General features: G+C 31.1%; 1 protein-coding gene across 1 annotated transcript in view; it reads left to right on the top strand.

Moving 5' to 3' along the window:
• Positions 1-473: 473 nt before the first annotated feature.
• The window catches only part of LOC106121521 (knirps-related protein), a 58,459-nt gene continuing 34,536 nt past the window's right edge, over positions 474-24,396 (top strand). Inside the window, exon 1 of the mRNA XM_013317222.1 lies at positions 474-918. The gene's annotated coding sequence lies outside the window, so the exon portion shown is untranslated. The remainder of the gene's footprint in view (positions 919-24,396) is intronic.

Raw genomic sequence — 24,396 nt, 5'->3', positions numbered from 1 at the left:
ATATAAGTAATTAATGCGACAAATATAATCCAACGTCATAAAGTATTTGTTGGTGAAAAATCAATATTTAATTATCAATAATTAAAAAGGTTTTTAATTATTGAAATTAAGCATAAAATTTTTAATGTAGAAAATAATATATACAAAAAAAATAGAATTAAGATTTTCAAATGTAAACCTCTGCTATCGCTACGTATTGAAGTTACGTTAAACAATCACGTCTCGATCTATAACGTATAGTTTTATTAATCGACATCGGAGCTGCGCGCGCGCAGTGGCAAAGTTCACGCTGTCCCACCACCAACCATACCTATACCATAGCGCACGACGTTAGAGAGCGAGACAGATAGATGAAATAAACATATGGAGTGACGGAGACAATAGTATAGACCCAAGTTGCGTTAGAATTTAACCACGCCTCCATGCCGGGCGCAAGCGAACATCCTCCTGAGCGAGCATTCGTGCGCGCGCGCCGCCGCAGCAACACGTCGTCCGCGTTCGATCTTCACGAAAATGGAATCGATCGCACGACCCAAAGTAAAGCAAATGGGACTCGCAAACTAGACTGGAGCATTCCGCAACCGAAAGTCCGCTAAACGATGTGTCAACAGAACAAATAGAGACAATAAATTTAACAGAGTGCACGCGCGATTTCAGTTTAAGTTTTCAGTTAGAGCCTTCCTGTAAATGAAACATGCTGACACATCTGTTTGTTCGCATGAAAGTGACTGTATTGTGACATTTTGAAATCGATAGTATTGTTAATTGAGGCGCGGAGTGTACTCGCCGCTCGGCCGGTGCAAGTCGGATATTGACTTTGAAAATATTACCGAAATACTCAGTGTTGTGTGTTTGTGGGATTTTCAACGGGAGCTGTGATTTATTTTGTTTTCGTCGAAATTATACAAAGCAGTAAAGGTATGTTATTTGGCATTTAACACGTCCATATCGCACCCTAAATTTGGTTCTTATTTGCTCAGGACTGACGCAAATCGACCGATGTCCGTCCGAAAACCGCACGATTTTAAAACCAGAATAATTATCGATCTCCTTACAAAAGAAAAAGTCATAACATATTTAATTTCGACTGCGGCGCAAAAATATTTGGCGTTTACATGATAATTGTATTTGGAGAACATTTTTACACACCGTCACATTATTTTTGTTTAGAGCAATTTTTATTCATAGCTTTTCAATCACGCAAGTTCGAAAACTTTGTTCAGATTAAAATTTAAATAAAATTTAACGAAAGAAAAACTATTAAACTTTTCGCCTTACAAAAGACTTAAACGAGTATCCGCCCTCCGATTTCATAAACGACGCGACATCGAAGTAAATATTTCACAGTCGCAAAATACCTTCCATTTAAATTGTTTAAGAGTACTAGGATTTTGTAGATTAACTACGTATACTCTTAATCTATTTAAAATTAACAATTAACTAACCTACACTTAAATAATCCTACTTACATCTTTAGTAATACTTAAGCTGAGAAGTAATTTTAAAATAAGCTTAACATTTAAATACAAAAAGTACTAATATACTAGCAAGAACTTTAGCAAGCTTTCTTAAAGTTTCTAAGCTTACTACTGTAATCCTTTTTAGTAATATGAACTAAAATTTTTAATCAAACAACATCTTAGGATTAACGATTGTAATAATAGCGATTAACACAATTTACTTTTAAGAATTATTAACAGTACAGAAATCAAAGAATGATATGTATTTTTAGGGAAAAGAAACAAAAGCAAGAAGCATATATATAGAGATAAATACTAGTAATATCTACAAAATTCCTTATTTAAATATCTCGTTACTAAACCGACAGTATTTACTCCTACAATGAGTGATTTCCTCCGCCGGACTAAAACATTGAATATTTATATGTACGAAGTATTTCAAAATGAAACGTGTTAACTATAGTGTCATATCAACTGGTGTTATACGCCTGATGACACAAAAAGCTCATGGATTTATCTTTCTCATATGAAAAAAAAACACTAAGAATGATGTAATTACACTCGAATATTAAAATATGTTACGGAGTAATGTGGATATAGTTTTCCTAATTGAATTTACGATATTAAATTTAAAATATGTCAAAGAAGCGACGGCTAAAATAAACAACGTATCTATACAATTATTTAATTTATTTAAAGTTAAATTAGACATATAACATAAAATCTGTAGCTGTAGTGCAGCTGAAATATATATTTTAAAACAAAAATAAAAAAAACATCAAAATCAATGAATGATAAATGCACTCGCGTGTCGCACTGACCCCATTTGAAAATCGAAATTCAATTGAACAATTGACCATTATGTTCGTAATAGTTGACGTTGATATTAAAAACCTAAAGATAAAAAAGAGATATTATATGAGAAACAATAACGCGTGGGAATCATTCCCACATATTTATCTTTGTAAAGGACAAAAAGTATGTACGCGCACAATATATAGGCTCGCCACAAAGAACAATGATGACAATAATCAAATGACAAAAAGCACTAATTTAGACACGTCTCAAGTTAAAGTTGATTTTGCGCATTTAAGTGATTAGTACTCGCTAATAAGGTTGTGTGTTTCCTGGATATTAAACGATAAATAATAAGGTAATGTTCATCATACAAATGTTATAAATATATTTGTTAACAAAGAGTTGTTATCAAAGAAAATTTGCGTGTACTCAACAAAAGAGTTTCGACCCGCGACTAGAAAAGAATAACATCCCGCGAGTCATTATATCGTATGGAGATATGTCCCGTGGAAAATATTTGACGTGGAAAATATCCTGAAAGATATAGATTTATAAATTTATTTAGCCATAAATATATAGTCCTTAATTTTAGATACTTATATTCGTACTTTTGTACTTAATAGATAAAAACGGCTATATCCGCTATTCTTGTAATTACGTTGATTTTGCGCAAACCATATATTTGTATGAGTTATTAAAATTAACTTACTTTTACTAAGTTAAGTCAAAGTTTTAAACTAAGTTAAAGCCAATGATAATTTTAATTTGCTTTCAAGTTTTAAGTTTTAACAATAACATCTTTAGCCGATGCTTTCCTATAACTATTAAATGTCTATTGTACTAAACCCTTCACAAATTAGCGAGCAATATACTCAACTTTTGAAACATTTAGATGTTTTTGACGATGTCAAAAGGCTTTTCAGTCACTAATTGCCGACAAATTATCGTCTTGCGACATCACTTCTTTGCGCAGTTTCACTTCAGACTGTCGAAATTTGATCGTTATGTTTTTGTTTTGTGTCGATAGTAAAATATAATCATTATCATATGAATGTACGCTACATATAACGAACATACGTAGTATAGTAACCAACCTTAATCCAAAGTAATTGAAGGTAATAAAATCGATGAAAAAGGTTGCCACAAACTGACAAATATTTTATAAACACAATACACTAAGGGAAACTTGAAATCAATATGCGCTTGGATATAAAATCTTATATATTCGTGTATATATGTATTTAATTTATATAGTATATATAATAAAGGTACCTTTATCAGAACTGGATGTCGAGTCTTAAGGGAATGTTTAAGGAATGTTGATTGACCAACCTGGACTAGTAAATGCAACTTAAAGCGCTTAAATCAATACACACTTAAGTGACGTTAAGTAAATTATCCCGTCACAAGTTTCGCATCTGTTTACTTAACAGATACCTGGATAGTTGAACCATTAACTTGAATCAAAGACATTTTTCCGTCGTCACTATAAAAACAACTATTGACATTAAATTACATTTATTCAATGTTAAATTAGATTTAAATAAGATGTATCGTCATTATACCTTCAAGAATTTACACCAAATTTACATTTTTACGCTTTACAGTCGATTAAAAAAATTATAACGGCTCAGGGGTTAAGTACTTGATTTGTAATGTCCTGGGTTCGAATACCGCCATCTAAAAACGTGCTTTCGATTTCCGATTAACATATGTACATCCGACACTTTTACGGTGAAGGAAAAGCATTGTAATGCAACCTACACAAATCCACGAAGAAATTTAGAGATATTTGTGAACACAACTAAATCGCACTAGGCCAGTGTGGTTGACTATGACTTAGTCACCTGTATCTTAGGGTAGGCTCCAAGCCCCTGATGATATAGTTAACTAAAGGCCGGCAACGCATCTGCAGTTCCTCTGGTGTTGCAGTTGTCCATGGGTGTCGTTGATCACCTTGGTGTTCTCGCCGCTCGTTTGCCCCCTTCAATTATAAAAACTAAAATCTAGAATATATTAATAAAATAAAATTGGGCTCTCAATGAATAAAAATAACACAATAAAATAACTTGATTAACTAATTTGTTAGATATATTGATCCTACATTTTATGATTTAGATTTCATCCAACACATTGTTCCAATTTACAAATATTTTTTCACATTGATTTATTTATTTTTATCTTGATATTTGAAATTGACAACGCAAAATATTTGCTACATTCATATATTTCTCAATTATATTAATATTTCTTTGTTTAGAAATGTGTTAAAAGTAATATTTTAGAATGTTCTTATTGCATCTAATTTATATTAATAAAAAGCAATCCATATCACTGTAAATAATTTGACTTACAATACTCGTATATGTATATGGAGATGTAGATTGTTATATGTTGATTAAATATTGTCTGTAGACGGTTTGAAATAACGTAACTCGCGATATTAAAACTTAGACTTAAACTTAGAATATTAAAATTAGACAAACTCTGTTCTTGAAATACTCAATTGTTACTTTTTAATTGTAAAGAAAAACGCAAAAAAGTAAATTTTTTTTTTCAAGAATTAAAAAGTTCAACTCTATTTTTTTCCTGACACATAAATATATAGTTTTATCAAAATTAAAGTGTTATAAACTAAAGTTTTCTATAATATCGTAAGGAAACTGAGTTTAACATAACCTAGGCTAACCTCGCGACCGCCGCACCAGTTCTCACGCGTCTACACCGACCTAATGGTGCCCGCCGCCATCATCTGTAAAGCCGTGATCACAAATACTGACCAGAATTAATATAAATTTAAAACTCATAAGAAAACTGAACAAAAAAAGAAACAATTATATAGATTCAGTGTAGTTTTTTCATGTAATGAATGAGATGTCTACAAAAAAGATTGAAATAGACAATTATAGCCCATTTTATTCAATTTTTAGCGTATTTGTTTAAGTCGTAATCTAGAATAATTACGTTAAAATACATGTAGAATAATTATATTTTACCTGTATTTTAACGCTACTAAGTTTTATGAATCTTCAGACTAAACTTATTTTTTAAAACTTACTTTGTACGACACATCAAAACAATTCTAATAATGTGACTCTGTGTATACTCAGCTTTAGACAAAAAGTAACGCACAACACATCACAATTGCGTGTGTCCAATATTCAGGCTCCATTGAAATTTACCTTCGCTTTATTTTCTTATCATCTTTAAATTGATTGTCATTTGCCTTTCATTGTTTTACTTTAAATGATTCCTTCTACATCACTTAAAAATCTAATTGAACAATTTGATATCAACGTTAATTACACCATTTTTACCGTGGATTTCTAAAACCAAAATCCCCATTTAGTATATTCATTAACAGATATACTGTTTTATCAAAGATCGAAGATAAGAGTAACAATATTTTTTTACAGATATTTTGGTTTCAGAAACCTACAGTTAGTAAAACAAAAGATATCCGTCGCACAGTGATAGTCACAAAAGTTTAAATATAAATAATATAGTGAACTTTTAAAAAGAAATAAATTCTCATATAATACTACGCAGTTGGAACTGACAGTACAATCTTTATTACATCGTATAACCAAACATCAATGAATACCAAATTCCTTGGAGCTGAAACATCGAAATCGTCCCATTGGATTATAAACATCCGTTGTACTTCCTTGTTGGAAAGTGTTTAACATGAAAACTGTTACAAGTCCATTCGTGGTCGTGAGCGCAGCGCAGTGCGACCATCCTAGACAGCAAGACACTCTTGTTTACGACGCGACTGTACCTTTTTATTGGCATGTCGTGATGTTCACACAATGTTTGTCAAAATTCCAACAGAATATGTCCTCAATTACTATTCGCACAAAATTATTCAAAATACAAAAGTAAAAGTAGAGTGAACAAATCACATAATTGACTATGTTAGTTGCCTAAGCAAATTTTAATAGGATTTTAGTATGAGTAAAAATTACTTTTCTTCATAATAACGCTATAAAACGTAACAAACACAACAAGATATTCGCGTTTAACGTACGTAAAGCCTAGATTAGGTTAAGATTTTTATTTAAGGATAACAATAATGATACTTTATAATCTACCTCAAAGACGCTTCCTCGAGTAATTGAATATCATTTTGTATATATACTTTTTAAAATGTAAATCCATATATCACAGTAGTGAAATCCAACGTAAACGGAAACTTAAGAAAATAAGAAAGAATGGAGTGTATCACACCTCATTAGACATTATAATTATTTCTTAATATCTATTAGTGGTACGTCACTTGTTTTTTCTTCAACCTGTTCACCCCAAGTAGCGAGAGACTCACGCATCATTAATTACAATAGCTCCGGTCAGGTGGAAACGATTAATTTTAATTAAGATCAGCCGAAATGCCTTTCTGTATGGTACAAAGTATAAGCGCAAGTTATTTTGTCGCATTCTCTTATTGTTCTTCTTAGAATTTTATAATAACTGTATTCCCTATCAATTGCATTATTAATTTCGAGATAAGTAAATAGTAAATTTATCGATAATTATTATTATTTTTATTTAAGTTGCTGTAGATTTGCTGACGTGTCGTAATCATTGGTGTTGTTAAGATTATTGCATTAAAACCTAAAGAACTCTACATTGTTAAGTCACCCTTTAAGTCAACTTATATTAATCTTGCAAGATTAATCATTTATTATAATATAATATATAATATTTTTTATTAAAAAAAACTTAACATCAGCGTAAGGGAAAGTGTTTTTAATGTTATTCCGCTTGTCTTCTTTGACTTGTACCACTGGCGGTATCATCACGATGATTTCTATGAGTGTGTTCGCATGACCTCTTGCATCACTCAGCGATCTCTAATTACATTGCAGCCAAAATCCGACGTCGCCCACACGCACCACCAACTTTATTTTACCGTTTAAACATTGAAAAGAAGCCTTTACAATCAATTGAATGCGTCGCACGGGTCAGCGGGTTAACGGTAAATCTTACTTTTGCAATGGGTGTTGATTTTTAATTTGTCAATGTTACCGCTGACAGGCTCGTTATTATGTTTCACATGTGTTTTTTTTATGAAATCGTGATTCGATAAGTGGAGTGGTGAAAGAAGTTTTTTTTTTCATTTTAAATGTCACGCGCACGGCAGCGCAATCCGTCTACTGAGGGATAATTTCATTGATTAATATATTAAGTTGCTAGATTGATAGCGGTTAAGATGTGTTACAAAACTGATACGTGAAATGGATTCTTCGTGCGTCGGATTGCATAAGAATGCTCCACTTTATATGCAGGATACTGTACGACTGAGTTGGGTGCATAAAAATCTAAATTAACGATTACTTTTCTCAATTCATTTTCTGAGCGTTACGTCCACAATGACACGCGTCAAACGTAGTCTGAGTTCACTCGCAGATAAGTGAAACTGTATGCGGGGACGTAACAATAGTGTTTTAGCCGAGGCCGTAAATTTTCAGCTTTATTAACCATTTTCCGGTAAATCTACGGAATGGTGTAACGGTGACGACCGTAGGCGCCATAATGTCTACAATCAATGCTTACATTTACACGCGACGACATTTTCCAATCGTGTCGGAACCGTATCTCAAATAGACTATTTGACATACAATTAAATTAGTTTATATTGACCATAGACAACGGTAATCTATTTAAGAGAACTCTTAATATATCATGAAATGAAACATAACCAATAGAAATAGAACATGATAAATGTTTAATGTGTTCTTTTTCTAATTAAAACTTTGATTTTTTTTTTATTTATACTAACATGAATTTAAATTTCTACAATATAAGACGTGCCTCTACGCAATTTAGCGATGCATAACTAATCAAATACACTTCAAAGACAAATGACGTTTAACAAAAAATGCAGACGATTCTCATGTTCTGATTTAAATAATTTATAATGTGAATATTAAGAATTGCATCACAGATTAAACATTAAGCATATAGAAGTAAAAAAAAACAATACAATTTATGATAATCTGTAATTTTAAAATAGTTAACGAGAACGTCAGAGCGTAAAGTCGCTCCATATCTAATATTTTAACGGATAACATCGAATTTGGGCAAAACCGTGCAAAGAATTAAATTAACAGCCGCTATTTAGCATAATATAGAGACACAATTATCATTTGAAATGGCTCGTCTCGTTTTTGTGAGCGTTTTCTTTAAAATACCAAAATAAATATTTATTTTAAAAACTGCATTGTATAAATAATTTAAACTGAAACAAAGGAAGGTGTTTTAATACACATTAATATTTCATTTATAATAAAATAAAATAACTCAAAACAATTTCAATTAAAATAATAATGCATTCTTGCAACACTCGATTAAAACAGTTTAAATATATTTATCGTATCCGTCCCGTACGGTGTAAAAGTACTTCAACGTAATAAGTAGCAATAACGTGAATGTCATTTACTATTGAATTTCAATTTTACGACCGCACCGTGTCGCCCGCGTCTCCCGCCTCATGATTGATTCTCACAAATAACAACTCAACGTATTGTGCTGTCACTTTGTGCAGATTGCGATGCGTCTGCCCTTACACTCAATACATGATTTCTATTTCTCGTCTATTATTAAATTAATTACGAAAATTGCAAACACTAAATGTCTTAATAAATAATAACTCAGATATCATTGTAACAATTAAAAAGACAATCGACTTATTCACTGAAATTCCTTAAACCAAAAATTAAATTTAAATGATACATCCTACTAATATTATAAATCCTGCGAATATTTGTATGGATAGATGGATGTTTATTTCAAGATATCTCTAGTACGGCTGCATGGACTTCGCTGAAATTTGGCTTCCATATAAAACATAGTCTGGAAGAACACATAGGCTACTAATTATGTTTTTTTTTAATTTCGCGCAAACGAAGTCGTGGGCGACAGCTAATAATACAAAAAGTTATCTTATATCTTAACTTAGACGTTTATCATACGAATACTATTTACTACGTTTATATATCTACTTAAACATTCAATGTGTTAATTCGCCTACAATGTCTGATGGTACGACCGCCACTGCTGACGTACCGTCACGTGACGTCACACACAGCACACGTCACGTGAGTAATTAACCCCCTCACAAGATCAAGTCCACGTGCTACCCCTGACTTAAAACACAGGAGATAGCGTGCAATACACATACTTAAAAATGTTATATTAATTTAGTATTTATTATGTCTATCGCTATGTATTTTATTGTGTCAAATTATTTAGAAAGAAAGACTTAAAAATTATTGAAATAATATTTAGAAGGTTTATGTCACTTTTTGATTCCATAAAAAGGAATATGTATAGAATTTTAAACAGGTACGAATTCGACATTTGTATTATACTATTAAACATTTTTTCAACCCAAAAAAGCATGGTATGGTTTAGTGCCAGAAAATATATTTTATGTTTCGACTGTTAATCGCTTTAGTATCATAACTTGTGTACAATGAGCTTGTTCTCTGTGAACTAGAGCGCGAACACTGGCCGCGAGCGACTCTACCATTGTTATGTAAACAAACGCAATAATTGCAGGAAAATATGCATTTTTTGCACTTGGTTATTAGACAATTAGTTCAATGGTAATTGTGAATGTTAATAGTAAATAAAGATGTAAAAACTTATAGGTTATGATGTGTTAAATTATTAATAAAGGAGTATTTAATTCATTTAAATTGTTATGAAAGCAATTATTAATCTTACTAATATTATAAATACGAATGTTAAGATGGATGGTTTGTTTGTATAGTCTGGAAGAACTCATAGGCCACTTATTAAGTTTTTTTAATACCGCGCGGAGTCGCGGGCTACAACTAGTTTTATATATTATTCTGAGCTGTAGAAATCAGCTACTAAAAGCTTGATTGCCTCTAGACAGTCCGGAACTCTAAGTGGTTAATCGCCTTTGATTTACAAAGACTATCGGTTATTACGACTGTATATTAACGGCATCACACATGTCTTTATAACCGATTCTTATGTGACGTGATGTTTTTTTTTATATATGTAGATGTTCACTTACATAGTTACGTTAAATTGATTTGCATGAACGTTTTGCGTCGGCGCTTTCCTTAAACACCGATATGTTTGTGTTGTACCTATGAGCTTAAATATCCGTCTCTAACTCAAGTTCTAAAGAAACAAGCTTTGTGTATGAATAATTAATCTTCAATAAACATTCTTAGTGAGGTGCATAAGTCGTTTGAGCAATCGGAAGTCGACTCTTATGGAGTTGCTTTTAAAATGTACATCTTTAATATACATCTCAAAGATTAAAAATTAATATCCAACTATAGTACTTACTACGAAAGAGAGAATAATTGCTTCTAAAAAAAGTTCTTTGATAAAAAGTTCATTTAACGTAAATATAAAATTACAATAATTTCTATTTTTTGCTAAACTGTCTAGACAGTGTACTATTAGTATAATTTATTTAAATAATATTAAAATATTATTTAAGAATTATAACTTCGCAACAATTGTTAATATTTACATCATAAGATTAATATTTTCAGTTAATTAACACGTTAAGTTATAAAATGGAATAATTTTTACACTTTTCATATTGAGTATTCAGAAGTATTATTGATAAAACAGCTGTCGCCCACGACTCCGTTCGCGAGGAAATAAAAAAATAATTTATAGTCTATGTGTTCTTTCAGACAATGCTTTATAAGAATGCCAAATTTCTCAGAGATTCGTTTAGCCTTTTTGGAGATACCTATAAACAAACATCCATCCATCCATAAAGTAAACATTCGCATTTATATTATAATATTAGCAAGATAAAATTAAAATATCTGGGAAAAAAGATATTGTAGATAAATTAAACTTACTAACATTCTAACATCTAATAGCTTAAATTCTTATACAAATTCAACACTACACATTTGTTTCTCGAAGTGTACTCTACCGGTGAGCTTGTTTAATTTACGTGTAACTTCTGTTGTGTATTTATCGTAATGAGGTAATCAACAGAACGACGGTAATACTAACGTATCCTACAAACAATGCAACGGAACCTAAAGCGTGGATACAAACACCTAAACCTTTGACTACAGAGATACGGACTAGGCAAACGTCGTCGTTGTACTAAAAAAAATCCGTTACTATTCGCAGCGAGTGAGGCAAATATGACAACATACTATAATCACAAATGTGAAATGGTGACTTAAAAATAGCACACAAAACAAACAAATAAACGAGATTTGAACATCATTGTTTATTTTTATTTAAGTGAGAATAATGCGCGCTCTTGACTGATCCTGTCTTTTAAAAGTCAAAGTATCAAACGTGTCGAAACCAACGCGGATCGAAACACATTATCACTTTGCTTAAACAGCAACGATCGAGTGACCAAATACAAATGCAAATATCAAACGGTTCACGCTTACGACACGTGTTAAGGTCGCGAATCGCTTAAAAACATCTACAACTTTTTATCGTCAATCGTATCGACTAACGCCGCGAAATTCAGACAACTTTGGCCTTTATTGACCGATTTCAGTATGTGTTTAATAGATTATATCTGATAGAACAACAGCTAAGCCTTAATACGATAGAAGTAAGGATTTGTTTTGTTTACGTTTTAATTATCGTAATGTTAATGTTGCGTTGGTTTCGGGAGGTGTGTATTGATTTGTCCTTGTCTACGAGATGTCTTACACTAATGACCATAAGCCATGCATTATCAGGTCTTTTGAGTAAACAGAAGCTTTCCTTATGTAGTCGTAAAGAGTACACACGTTACATGATTTAAAAACTACATTATAAATTTGATAATGATATTATAAGAATCATTAAGAAACGACTCTTGAAGTTACAACCACATAAATCCTAAACAGTGTAAGTTATAAACGATACTCAGAGTGTTTATTTATGTTGATGTTAATTACTTAGCAAATAATTTACATGGCCGAATATTATAAATTCATATTTTGTAGAGTGATTTTGAAGAATTACATAAAAAAGACGCATAGTGTAAACAAAGCTTTAGAAGGCAGTTACGCTAAGTGGCCGCTAACGGGCATCGTATGATCAACTACGTTATTAGTTCACTGTTTGACACAGTGTACTACTGAATAAAGTGTAGGCAAATTAATAAGGAAAAGTGCAGATGAATTAAAATTATTTTCAGCAAACCAATTATTACAATTAAAATTATTTCCTAAATAAAGTACAGATATACGTAAAAGGTATGATTTAAACATAATACATATGATATTTTGGTTATTTAAAAGCAAACATTGGATTTACGTCTTTGTAAAATTACTTGCAATTGAATTGCAATCGTAATTATTCTTTTAATAGTCTACAATAAAAAGAATACAAAGAGCAATAAAATGTAAAGAAAAGATTGAGAAATTATAGCGATAATTCGTCTTCGATCAGTCATTAATAGTTAGAAGACATGCGAACTAAAAAGTCAAAACATTTATCATAAACAATTTGACCCTTCGCATAAAGATGTCGCTGACATCGCATCGCGTGTACGGACAGCATAAAAATCGACGCGTGAAATGTAAAAAGTCATAATCAAATTAAATGTAATTTATCTCGTATGTGACGTAACTTGTGTGTTTTCTTGATTGGTGTACGATTCAAAATGCTTTAATTGTTAAAGGCCTTTGTTTAAAAATGTCATGGTTTATATTTATACGGTCTTTTTAAATTTCTTTCAAGATAGTTGAACAAGTTTACGGTCTCACGGATGTAACGGGATAAACAAATTGATAATTCTAAACGGCCTGTTTTACTTTTGTTCATGTTAAATGTAACCTTTGGAATCTTGTGTAAAGCATCGAAATATCAATTGCCTTCTTGTTTCACGTTGAACATCGCAACTACTTTTAATGAGTTATGTAAGATTAACAATCATTTCTACTTAATAATTAGTAATTATAAAGCTCGGCCACTTAACATTTGAACATGTAATTACGCAAAACTGAAACAATATATCTGCTGACCTTACCCTGTGTAGCCTCAGTCAAAATCACAGATGACCTTTTCATTTAATATTGAAACCTAAAAATTATATAATAAAACACATATTTACATAACCATAAACGATCTCCGAATTACCGAGCGTCTTATCGTCGAGCATTTATCTTTAAAACAATAACCTTTTTAGTCTGTGTGAAATCCGAGCTCACTATCGCACTTGTCCATCGAACGATACTTTTTATTGCTTTTGTTTCTATACTCTGACCTACTGCCAGTATCATTTTGATCCGGACAAGCAACCTTCTCTGTCACTCACTTAATATAAGACAGAGATAGAGGGAAGAAATTAAAATTTTGATATCGCATTTAAAATTAAATGAACAGTTTAATGGGCATTAGGATATTTAAAGTAAATTAATTGATATTAAATATTCATCAAGAGCTGGTAACATTTAGTTTAAAAATATTTCTTATATCGTAACAAAGATCAAGATCAGATAATTATTTTTAAATACTTAATAATAAATTATCTGTGTAATAAAAAAAATATTATATAATTACAAAATTATTGACTTTTTATCTGTCTTAGACATATGGATTGTCTTCAACTGGGATGTACAGGATCTAAGGTATTAAGCCAGCTATGTTCGTACAACTTTTAAGCATGTAAGGACGACTCTATCTCTAGAGCACTTTAAAATGGTATAAAGTAAAAATATACATACAAATATGTGTTAGATCACATCGTTCACTTTCGTAGATCGGCCGCGAAAAGTGGGTGTTAATGCAATCGATCCGGAAACGCTCGCCGGCCAATGTGTAGCGCTAAATGCTTTACTAATATAGGGTGACCAGCCTTGTAAAATACACGGATAGTCTCCTTTATATAAATGTGTTAATTTTCAAAATATATTTATCATATTTTTATATTGTTTAAGTTACATATTATACAAAAGATTAGAAGACAATGAATGCATTACTGTATTTCATTTTGTCATAATTCTACGATAATAATTTCCATAATTAAAATAAATTTATGGTTTAAATATCATTTTATTTGTTGGCAAATTTGTTTTGCTGTAATAAAATATTATACTACCTTCTTAAGTCCAGTTATCATATTCCATTAAAGCTTAAACTAATATCATTTTTAATCAAATTAAAATTATTATTATAAATTTTTAATTAAAATATAATTATAAGCGACTTTGTAATCAAAATTGTGAGGAATAAAACTATTGATTTATTCTATCATTTAAATCATAAAATATATATTAATAAAATCAAATCAACTATTGATAGCATCTGTAAATAAATTATTCTATTATATATTAAAAAAGCAAATCTTCTAATGACTTGAATGAATCTATTTACAATAACATATTTAATTATTTACGTTTACAACAATAATAATTATCTGAAATACGAAAAAATGGTACTTGTGAAATTTATATTTTTTTATTAATTTATTACCTAATTCTTATAACAATGTGTTTATTAATATCAATTTAGTATGCAGTAGTCAAAAATAACTATTTCAGATTTATTTATACAATAATTATCCTGTGACAAAGTATCGTATAAAAAGTAAAGAAAAAAAACAAATCCTAAAATTGGTTTATAATATTGTCACCGTAGCGACGCGGTGTGGCGTGTGGCGACCAACAAAAGCCGCTAATTCGTCCACTATCAATCGCGCGCCTCATCTGGACCCGCTAATTTAGAAACTCACCGACTTTCGCCGAGTTGTTTGTGTGATCGTTATCGTTCGTTTTGTACCGCGACCTGTGTTTGACCAAACATTGGTTCATATAATAATACTTCGATAGCTGTTAACATCTCTAGATGTGCTACGATCGATTATAACTTAACGGCTAAGTACGTGTAACCATATCGCTGTTTATACTGTAGTTAATACGGTTTTTAGAAACTTTATTCATATTTAAAAATTAGGCTTATGTTTGATTCTTCTATGAACATTTTAACTAATGTTTTCCAATGGATGTATATTATTATATTAAAATTATTAAAACTATGAAAATCAATGAAAGCTTTCCTGACAAAAGAAAATCGTGATTTGCACTTCATTTTATATCGAAACTTTATTCATGAAAACGGATCAATCCGTTTATTTAAATTAATTTTATTCACTTTAATATAACTAACAATTATTATTCGTTATATTATACTTTATAACCGTCATTCGTAGCTCTTGTCCAATAAATCGAAGTTAAATAGTAAAAATAAATAGTTGTTCCCTCGTACCACCCATTACCACTGCAACATGCCACCGCACGTCCGGCCTTTTAACGGGGCAATAACTCAAAAACGTCCTTTGTGAGATGATTTTTGTGCTAACCGTACACAATGCGGCGGTGCATTGTGGACTAGTATTAACACAGCACTTAAGCTGTTAGAGCCTCGGTAATAGACGCGTGTGGGTGTTCGGCCAATGTTTGAGCCAATGTTTGCCGTGTATCCGGGATTACATATTCCTGTTCTAAGATAAACAAATGCAATCATGTAGCGATCATTCACTTATTGGATATGCAGACAATTGCCAAATTATTTTTTATTCATGCCACACATGTTAGAATTCGCATGACAATTTTATCTTGCACGCATAACCAAATAAATGAATTAAAAGTACTAATTTGTACATACTTTTAGACAATATTAATAAGATTGCCTTGGCGCGAATGGCGCGTTTTCGTTACCAAGTCAAGTGTCAGATTGATTAGTGAAGGGACATACACGTTGATATTTTAATAAGGCTAGTGTTGCGCCGATACACCGCCACAGTGTTTGTTTTTCTTCCTAATACATTGAGAACTAAATAATAATGAAGCCACAATAATAAATAATGTTGAAAACTAACTTCGAAATGGCTAAAAATCGCCTACGTTACGATCTTACGATTATATTCATGTTTGTTTATTTGACATTTTACTCCATGATTTTAAAAAAATGTTATTCTTATTGTAATAAACTAATAAACTTGACCTTTTATTATTTATAAAATAACCCCGGTGAACGAGTTTTTATAGTAATTAAATCTATTATTTATTTTTATCGAGATCAAAGAATATTAAAGAAAAACTAATGAAATCAGAACAAATTTTCAGTCTGGTTTATAATCGATTGCAATTATCTCGATTACTTGTAATTACAATAATCGATATTGATTAAATTATAAAAAGACAAACGATTCAAACGACACTTAAATTGTTCACAGATAATAAATAAAAAGTTACAACGACCGCAACAAACCTTTTTGGTGAAATCCTCTTTTGGCTTTTTTTTCCTTTGGTTTTGTTTATCTTTCGCTTATTACAAGCCTTTAAGAGATGATTAGGGATTACACCCACGGCTTTGAAGGGCCAATAAATCAATATAAGTTCTTAACTACAAAGGAGGTTGGTTTAAGATTTAAATATTAAACTATTATTTCTGGTAATAAAACAAAGACTTTATAACATATTCCGTATTCAAGTTAAACATTTCAAAAACCGTTAAAACTGTATCTATTTTTAAACTAAGAAGTAAGGTAAATCTGTAGAAAAAGGTGTTTGTATTAGAGGGCTTTATCCGTCTGTCCCATATTTCATTGAATCTAAAATCTGCAAAATAGCGGTTTATTTTACCTTTTTTATATATTGAAAAATATCTCAATGTGGCAACACTACAACATTTCTAACCTATGAAAATTAATTCCCTTTGCAATTGAATAATATTTAATTAACTATATTGTTTTGTTCCAGGTACGCATTGGCTGTCATATACTTATGTCTGTACATAAAGGTATTTCACTATCTTATTCTTAAATATAAGAAAATAGTAAGTAGTATAATAAAATTCCAATGAATGTTTAATAATTTCTTCTTTTTTTTTCATCTGTGGGTGTTTGAGTCGGTCGAGATTGACCCGGGGTCACATACCGCCGGCATTCAAACACCTCAACTAAATTATAACACAATTGTTTTCCGTTCGGAACTCGCTCGATATCTTTTTAACCTTTCGTGCATTCCTTGCGACGCGATAGTCTTTTTTTATTGTCTCATAACGTTCGGAATCGACTACGGTTAATTGCAATCAAACGAGGTGTGAAGCGCTTTGGACACGTTTCCGAACGTTTCCCGTTACGTCATCCATTGCTCAAACTGACCATATAGTGTTCAATAAAATTGTCTATTTCCCAATTAAATGTAATAGCGTATGTCGTTTATATGGCGGTAAATCTTTCGACACCATTTAAAGGTTATGTACACTAAAACACTTTGACGATCGTAAAACGATGTAAAAGAATATCGTATGCCTAATTTATAATCTTTGATGAACTGTTTTGGCGCGTAAATTTCGAGAATCATAAAAAAAAGAATTATGATTTTTAAATCAAACGTTTCTACATTTACTCACGTAATTAAATAATGATTAAACTACGATCGAGATATAATTGTAGACAATTGTTAAACCCGAGGCTAATCATCATTTAATATCTGTATCACAAATGCCAAAGATATAAAATATTTCATTGTAAGATCTAGATGGATGTGGCCCGAGCGTGGTATTATGCTAATTAAAAACGTGGTTCTCTTTTTAAGTGACGTAGCTGATTTATTTGTTTGTGAGGCAACACACGATAGTGTGATGTCCATACAAATTTTTGTCAAAGGCAACAAACAATACCGTAGTCTATTAAGAAATCGGCTATTTCAAAAGACTGTATTAAGGTCGACGATCCTGTGCAAATTTAATGCAACGAAATGTGTGCATGTATTAAATAATTTTCTGAATGCCTTTTCGTAAACTAAAATAAATAATGATGAAAATAAATCATTCACTCTGATTTGATTAGAAATAATTTTGCATTCATTCTTTTATTTATCGTGTTAATCTGTATCACTGACATTAAATGTTTAATTACAACACAATTTATAATAAATAACTAACAATTTGATGCATTTTAGCAATTTAATATCTTTTTTATTATTATTTCTTTTATATAGTTTTTTTTTCAGTAAAACGTTGACATCATATAATTCTCTATATCCGTGTACAAGGTGCGTCGTTCTGTCACTGTTTGTTCTTGATTACCATAGATTAAAATATTTTAATTACAACTTAGTCTTTACCCGCCTGGCGGCCATCTTCATCTTTGACTATAGAAAAACGGACTAGGCAAAGTGCCGCCGCGTTATTATACTGAACAAATATCGTCTCTTGCGTAAGGTAAACTTACTTGACAAGTAAACTTGAAACTTATTTATGAATGGATTTGTAGTCAAAAATTTATATACAAAATAAGCACTCAGGATAGCAAGACCGAGGGAGTACGTGCTTGATAAGTCCGATCTTTTAAAAGTTAAAAATCTTACTTCAAGTTTTTATTGGTCTCTAATCTTAATAAAGGAGGAATAAAGAGCCATAATTGCTGGATACTGGATCGAGAACTGCTCTCGTGTCGCCATTGCTGTTTGTTTATGACCAATTACATAATTAGTGAGCTTTTAAGTTTTATGACGCCTTTAAATTTATTTCGTTTCGATTTTCTTTATTTAAAAATCTAAATAAGGAAAATCGAATAGACATTTAAGATCATTCTGTTTATATTTCTTAATGCATTTGTCTTTGTTTTTTTTCTTCTTATAGAATAATATAACAATACTGTTATGATACAGATTTGTTAACAGTGGAAACTCACCCTTATTTATTCTTATACAATAAACTCGCAATTGCATTTGACAAGGTGTGCTATTAATGAAGACAGTTCGAAAGTTTCTCATCTAGCGATTAATTCGCAACATAATCTCTACATTTCAAGGTCAAAGGTCGATTTACAAAAATGACAACGCAAACCTGCAGAACAGATCAGCAATATATAAACACATACGAGTGCGAAAAGGACAAAACATGAAACGTGCAGATAGCTCGAGGCGTCGCATATCTCACCTCATATAGCTTAATTCATATCAATGTATATTAATGATGACCCTTATTGTTATTAGCATAAGTTTGAATTTACAATCAACGTAAGGATCTAAAATCAGTTACGCTCAAAATTATTGCGCGAGAAATGTAATCATAACGTGTGTAGTTAAACCTTAATATCGAATATCAAAACAATAAATCTAGTATTACTAAATAATAATTAAAAACTTAAACACATCTAAAGAAAACTGCAGAATTTAAAAAGCGACAGTGTTCCAAATTCAAAAAAATATTAAACTTTAAAACGATGTATGAGACATTTTTAATTTACTATGAATACGTAATTAATTATCTCTGATAGTCACTTGATACTCACTAGATGGCGCTGATAAAGATTTATTACTGGATTTTATAGTTTTCGATCGACTGTTAAGACAAAATTGTTGAATAAAATAATTTTACTACTTTATCAAACAGTAGATAAAATATATAAACTAAAAAAAGAATTTCAAATATTTTACAAAGTCCAAAACAAACAGATATTAAATAACTGTGGAGTAGTTAAATTATAATTAATTACAATTAATTATTATTTAAATATTCATATGCATATAAATTGTCAAAAAATATTATTAATCTGTACAAGGAATAACCTTATCTGTTTAACTTATCAAAACTCGACCACCCAAGTTTAGTTTTATGTACCACGGTCAAGCGACCAAGAGGGCTATTTAAAATGTAACTAGGATTGTAATTAATTACATATATTTTTCGTCAAATTATGATACACCGTTAAAAGGATAGAAAACAGGCTACCGATAATGTTAAACTTCGATTACATAAACAAATGAATATATATTTTTAAATTAGAAATAAAAAGTTTACCCCCTTCACCTAAAGATGGCAGCACAAACTGCAAGCAAACAATACCCTTCCTCATGAATTCAATTACTTTTTATTTACGAAATTCAAATAAAAATAATACAAAGCGATTAAAGAAAATAATCCAACAATAATAAGAGAGTTTACTTAATTGAAACGATAACTTGAGTTTATATGAGTTGTGGGCTTAGACCACGCGTGGGCGTGGGAACTCAGCATTGCCCACTCTCGATATTATCCATTGCATTCTATAGTGAGTGTTTTGTTAGTATTAAGTCCTTTTACTAGCGAAGGCGTGGCAATACTTCAGGACCGGTCTAGAATTTGATGCAGTTCCTTGTAATTTTAGGTTACACTACTGTAATACAAGTAAAGAAAATTATTGACCTTAAATTAGTTTATTACTAGTGGTCGCCCGCGAGTCCGTCCGAGCGGAATTAAAAAAACATAATTAGTAGGTTATGTGCTCTTCTAGACTATATACTATATGTATGCCAAACTTCAGTGAGATCCATTCAGCCGTTCCAGAGATATCTTCAAACAAACACCTTCCATCTAAACATTCGCATTTATAATCTGAGTAACATTTGTTTTAGACATTACTTTTAAAATTTATTGAGTTTTCATTGCTAAATCAAACATAATTTTGTTTACTAAGACAGAAATAATATACAATAATATAATAGTATACTTGAAATATTATTAATAATTAAATTTGTTTATTACAGTATGGTTCGAAAAAAATAATTTAAAGTGAATCGTATTAAATAAAAAAATCTATAGCCTCGTCTATATAACATAATCACACATTTAATAATATATATAATACTAAGAGGTCATGAGTTAAAGAAGTCATAAAATTATATCTATCATCAAGTTGTAAATTAAAACATTAGATCTTCACTGAGATTAAACAAAATATACTAAAAAATATATAAAAAATGGCATTTTTTATATAATAATCATACTAGCGGTCGCCTGGGATTTGGCCTGCGCGGTATTAAAAAAAAACCTTAATACATAAGCTACTTTCCACTTAAAGTCCGGTCAAAATGAGTTCATTCCAAGATTACCGACAAACTGTTTGTCTGTATGTCCACGTTTGTTTGTAGTAATCAAAATGTGGCAAGAGACAATATAGTATGGAATATTTTTTTCCAATTCCGCGCAGACGGAGTCTCTGGCGACAGCTAGTATTAGATATAAATTCTAGTTCTTCGTCGTAGAGTACTTTGTATTTATAAAGGCTAGCAATAATGTCGAGTTAACATATTTTAATTGAAAACATCAAAATATAATTTTATTAACGTAATAATCAGTAAGCGGACTATTAAACAAGTAATTGAATAGTTATAGCTTTGTTCGAGGCAATAAAACTGCTCTGGTATGCAAATCGGGAGCTGATGTGAACTGCTCCTATCAGAAGACGTTTTATGTTATGTGAAACTCCCAGGTTCAACATCACGAATGTACAGACAGTAAAACTTAGAGCTTACTCTAGTAAAAAAATTATGATTTAAAAAGAAAATGGGGTAACCTAAACATGTCAAGACCGGTCTTACTAAGAGTGAATACAGCCTGTTTTATTTAAATTAGTCGAAATACGACAGTTTAAAGACATTCTTTGTATTTTTAGGGTTCCGTACTTCGTACGAAAAAAACGGAACCCTTATAGGATCACTTTGTTGTCCGTCCGTCTGTCTGTCAGGACCCTTTTTCTCAAAAACGCGTGAAGGTATCAAGCTGGAATTTATTTTATTAGATTAGAGCTTAATAAAGCTAATTAAATCGCTAGATTTCTTAAAAATTTGTTTAAATTAGCAACACAAACGAAAAGGGAGTGAAACTTTCAGAGTAAAGATTGTGCATTTTTTGTTCCTTATACACAAAAGAACAGTTATTTAAGTCAACAATAATAGTAAAGTAGTCACAGAAGTCTCAATTACATTAGATTCCCATACAGCGCAGCGCGTACGTGTGTTCCCGGACCATTACTGGGCCACGAAGCGCTCGGAGCGGCTTTCCCAGCCCGCCGCCCTACACTGCCGGGCCTGCAAACTGCAGTTTCATTATTTGTATCGCTCCGAGTTATGCTTACTTTGTGTTGTATGACTGGAGACAAGAGTAGACTACTTTTGGGTTATGAGTACAAGGTTCGAAGTCATGAAAACAAATGACGAATAAACAATTAACAAAATGAAATTTTGGCTAATAATAAAACTTACGATATTCCATAGCTACGTAGGGACTTAATTACCTAATCACTTTCCATTGACTCATAAATCTATATTAAATTAAAATTTATGTCTCAATCCTAATAGCTATACATTAATATAGTCTTTTAAGAGTCATAGAAAGTTGAACCTAAAAATGTTACGAAAAAATGAAAGAAAGGGCATCCGTTCCATACACATTATGGACGATATCTCAACGATTACTTTCAGTTCTCTACCTACCCCAACAAAGCAGTAATGTCGTAACAAATTATAAATATCACAGAACACTTTGCTACACTAGGACGGTCAATTTAAAAGTCCGCGCTCGTTTCGTAACGGTAATACAAGTAGGTGTAGGTAAATATTAATAGGATGCGCACACGCAGGGCCCCGCATAGGGCACCGCACTAAAGATCGGATCTGACTATAAACACGGCACATTATTTGATTACTGCGCAGATCGCCGGACGATGTTGAGATAGCCCTTCGACACAGATCCACTTCGGTTACTAATCTATTTTATTTTTATTTAATTAATAAATAAAAATAATTTTATGTTTTTAACATCACAAAATAGATATAAAATTATCTAACATTTTGTTACATTTGATTTTTTAAATTAGGTTTATATAGATATTTGTAGCCTCTCTTTGTTTCTTGATCTATTCAGAATCTTACTTTTGCGATAGTTTAAATAGATTAAATAGAAGGAGGTTGTAATTGACATAGATGCAGAACATATTATTTAATTTCTGTGCATCCTCTCCGTCGATTAAATGTAGGCAACGCATATGCAATTGCGTATGTCTATGGGCAACGATCACTTCGCTATTTCAGCGATTTCAGGTGGCTGCTCGCTCGTTTGCCACCTTATGTTATAAAAAAAATGTAGAACATAGTCTGCAATACACATAGGCTACTAATTATTATTTTATTTCGTGGACGGAGTCGCAAGAGACAGCTTGTGTAAATAAAGAAATGATAACTTATTCAAATCTTATCAACTTTCAAGTAATATATATGTATTAATAAAACTTGCATTTATTAATATAATATAATAATTAATTAGTGAGATTTAATAGTAAAATAAATAAAAACAAAATACCACGTTCATATGCAACATAACTGTATTATAAATTAAAAAATCAAAACCGGAAAAACAATAAAGATAACTTCTTTCTTTTTAATGTCACCAAGAATATATGAAATATATCATTAATAAGCGATTCTCGAGACGATTAAAAAAAAATCAAAACAACCAAAAGATTATACGATTCTTTGAAGCCCTTGGTTTGGAATTAAAGAAAAAGCAAAAATAAATTCTAATTCTAGAAACTAAGGCCTAGTTTATATTATCGGGATGTAGTCACCCGCTGCGCGCGTTAGCAGACCCATACCGAAAATAAAATATCAATTTTTAAAATAATAAAATCTTAGAACGGTCACACGGCGTCACCACAACAAACTTATCACGTGTAACATTAAAAATAAGAAACATTCAAGATTAAACTTTATTGCTATTACATAAGGATGATGTATAAATTAACTGGCCGTAAAAATCATGGAATCACATAAATTCGAATAAAAATGTCAAAAATGAATTCTCTAGATTGTAATCGCAATAAAGTTAATAATATCGCGATGAAATTTGAAATAAATATAAAATAAATGCGACTGACATTAAGAATTAGTGCAGAGACTTTTGCCCTTTTTACTAACACAAGTTTATGGACGTTTCTTAGACTTCGGACTACATTTTTTAGATAAAATCATCAAGTAAAATAATTTTGAAATTTATTTAACATATACATTTAAATTAATAAATTCTATCATTTAATAAATATTAAATGTTTTACTGTTTTCAAACCATGTTACACGACATTAATGATCTAATTACGCGGGTAATCTACATATTACTAAACTGATAATGGCCGATAATAAATTAAACTTAAGACTATTCACCAACCTTAGTGGTATAAGTAAAAAAATGTAAGCGATATATAACCTTACATTCTTCATCATCTGCTCACTATACGTCCCCACCGAGGGCCTCGGAGCCTACCCTAAGTTTAGGGTGATTAGGCCATAGTCAACCACGCTGACCAAGTGCGGGTTGGTTGACTTCACACATATCTTTGAAT

The sequence above is a fragment of the Papilio xuthus genome, unplaced genomic scaffold (genome assembly GCF_000836235.2).
Source record: "Papilio xuthus unplaced genomic scaffold, Pxut_1.1 DF826945.1, whole genome shotgun sequence".
Classification (NCBI taxonomy): Eukaryota; Metazoa; Arthropoda; class Insecta; order Lepidoptera; family Papilionidae; genus Papilio; species Papilio xuthus.
Note: the sequence above shows the minus strand (reverse complement) of the source record. Positions and strands in the feature narration are given on the sequence as shown.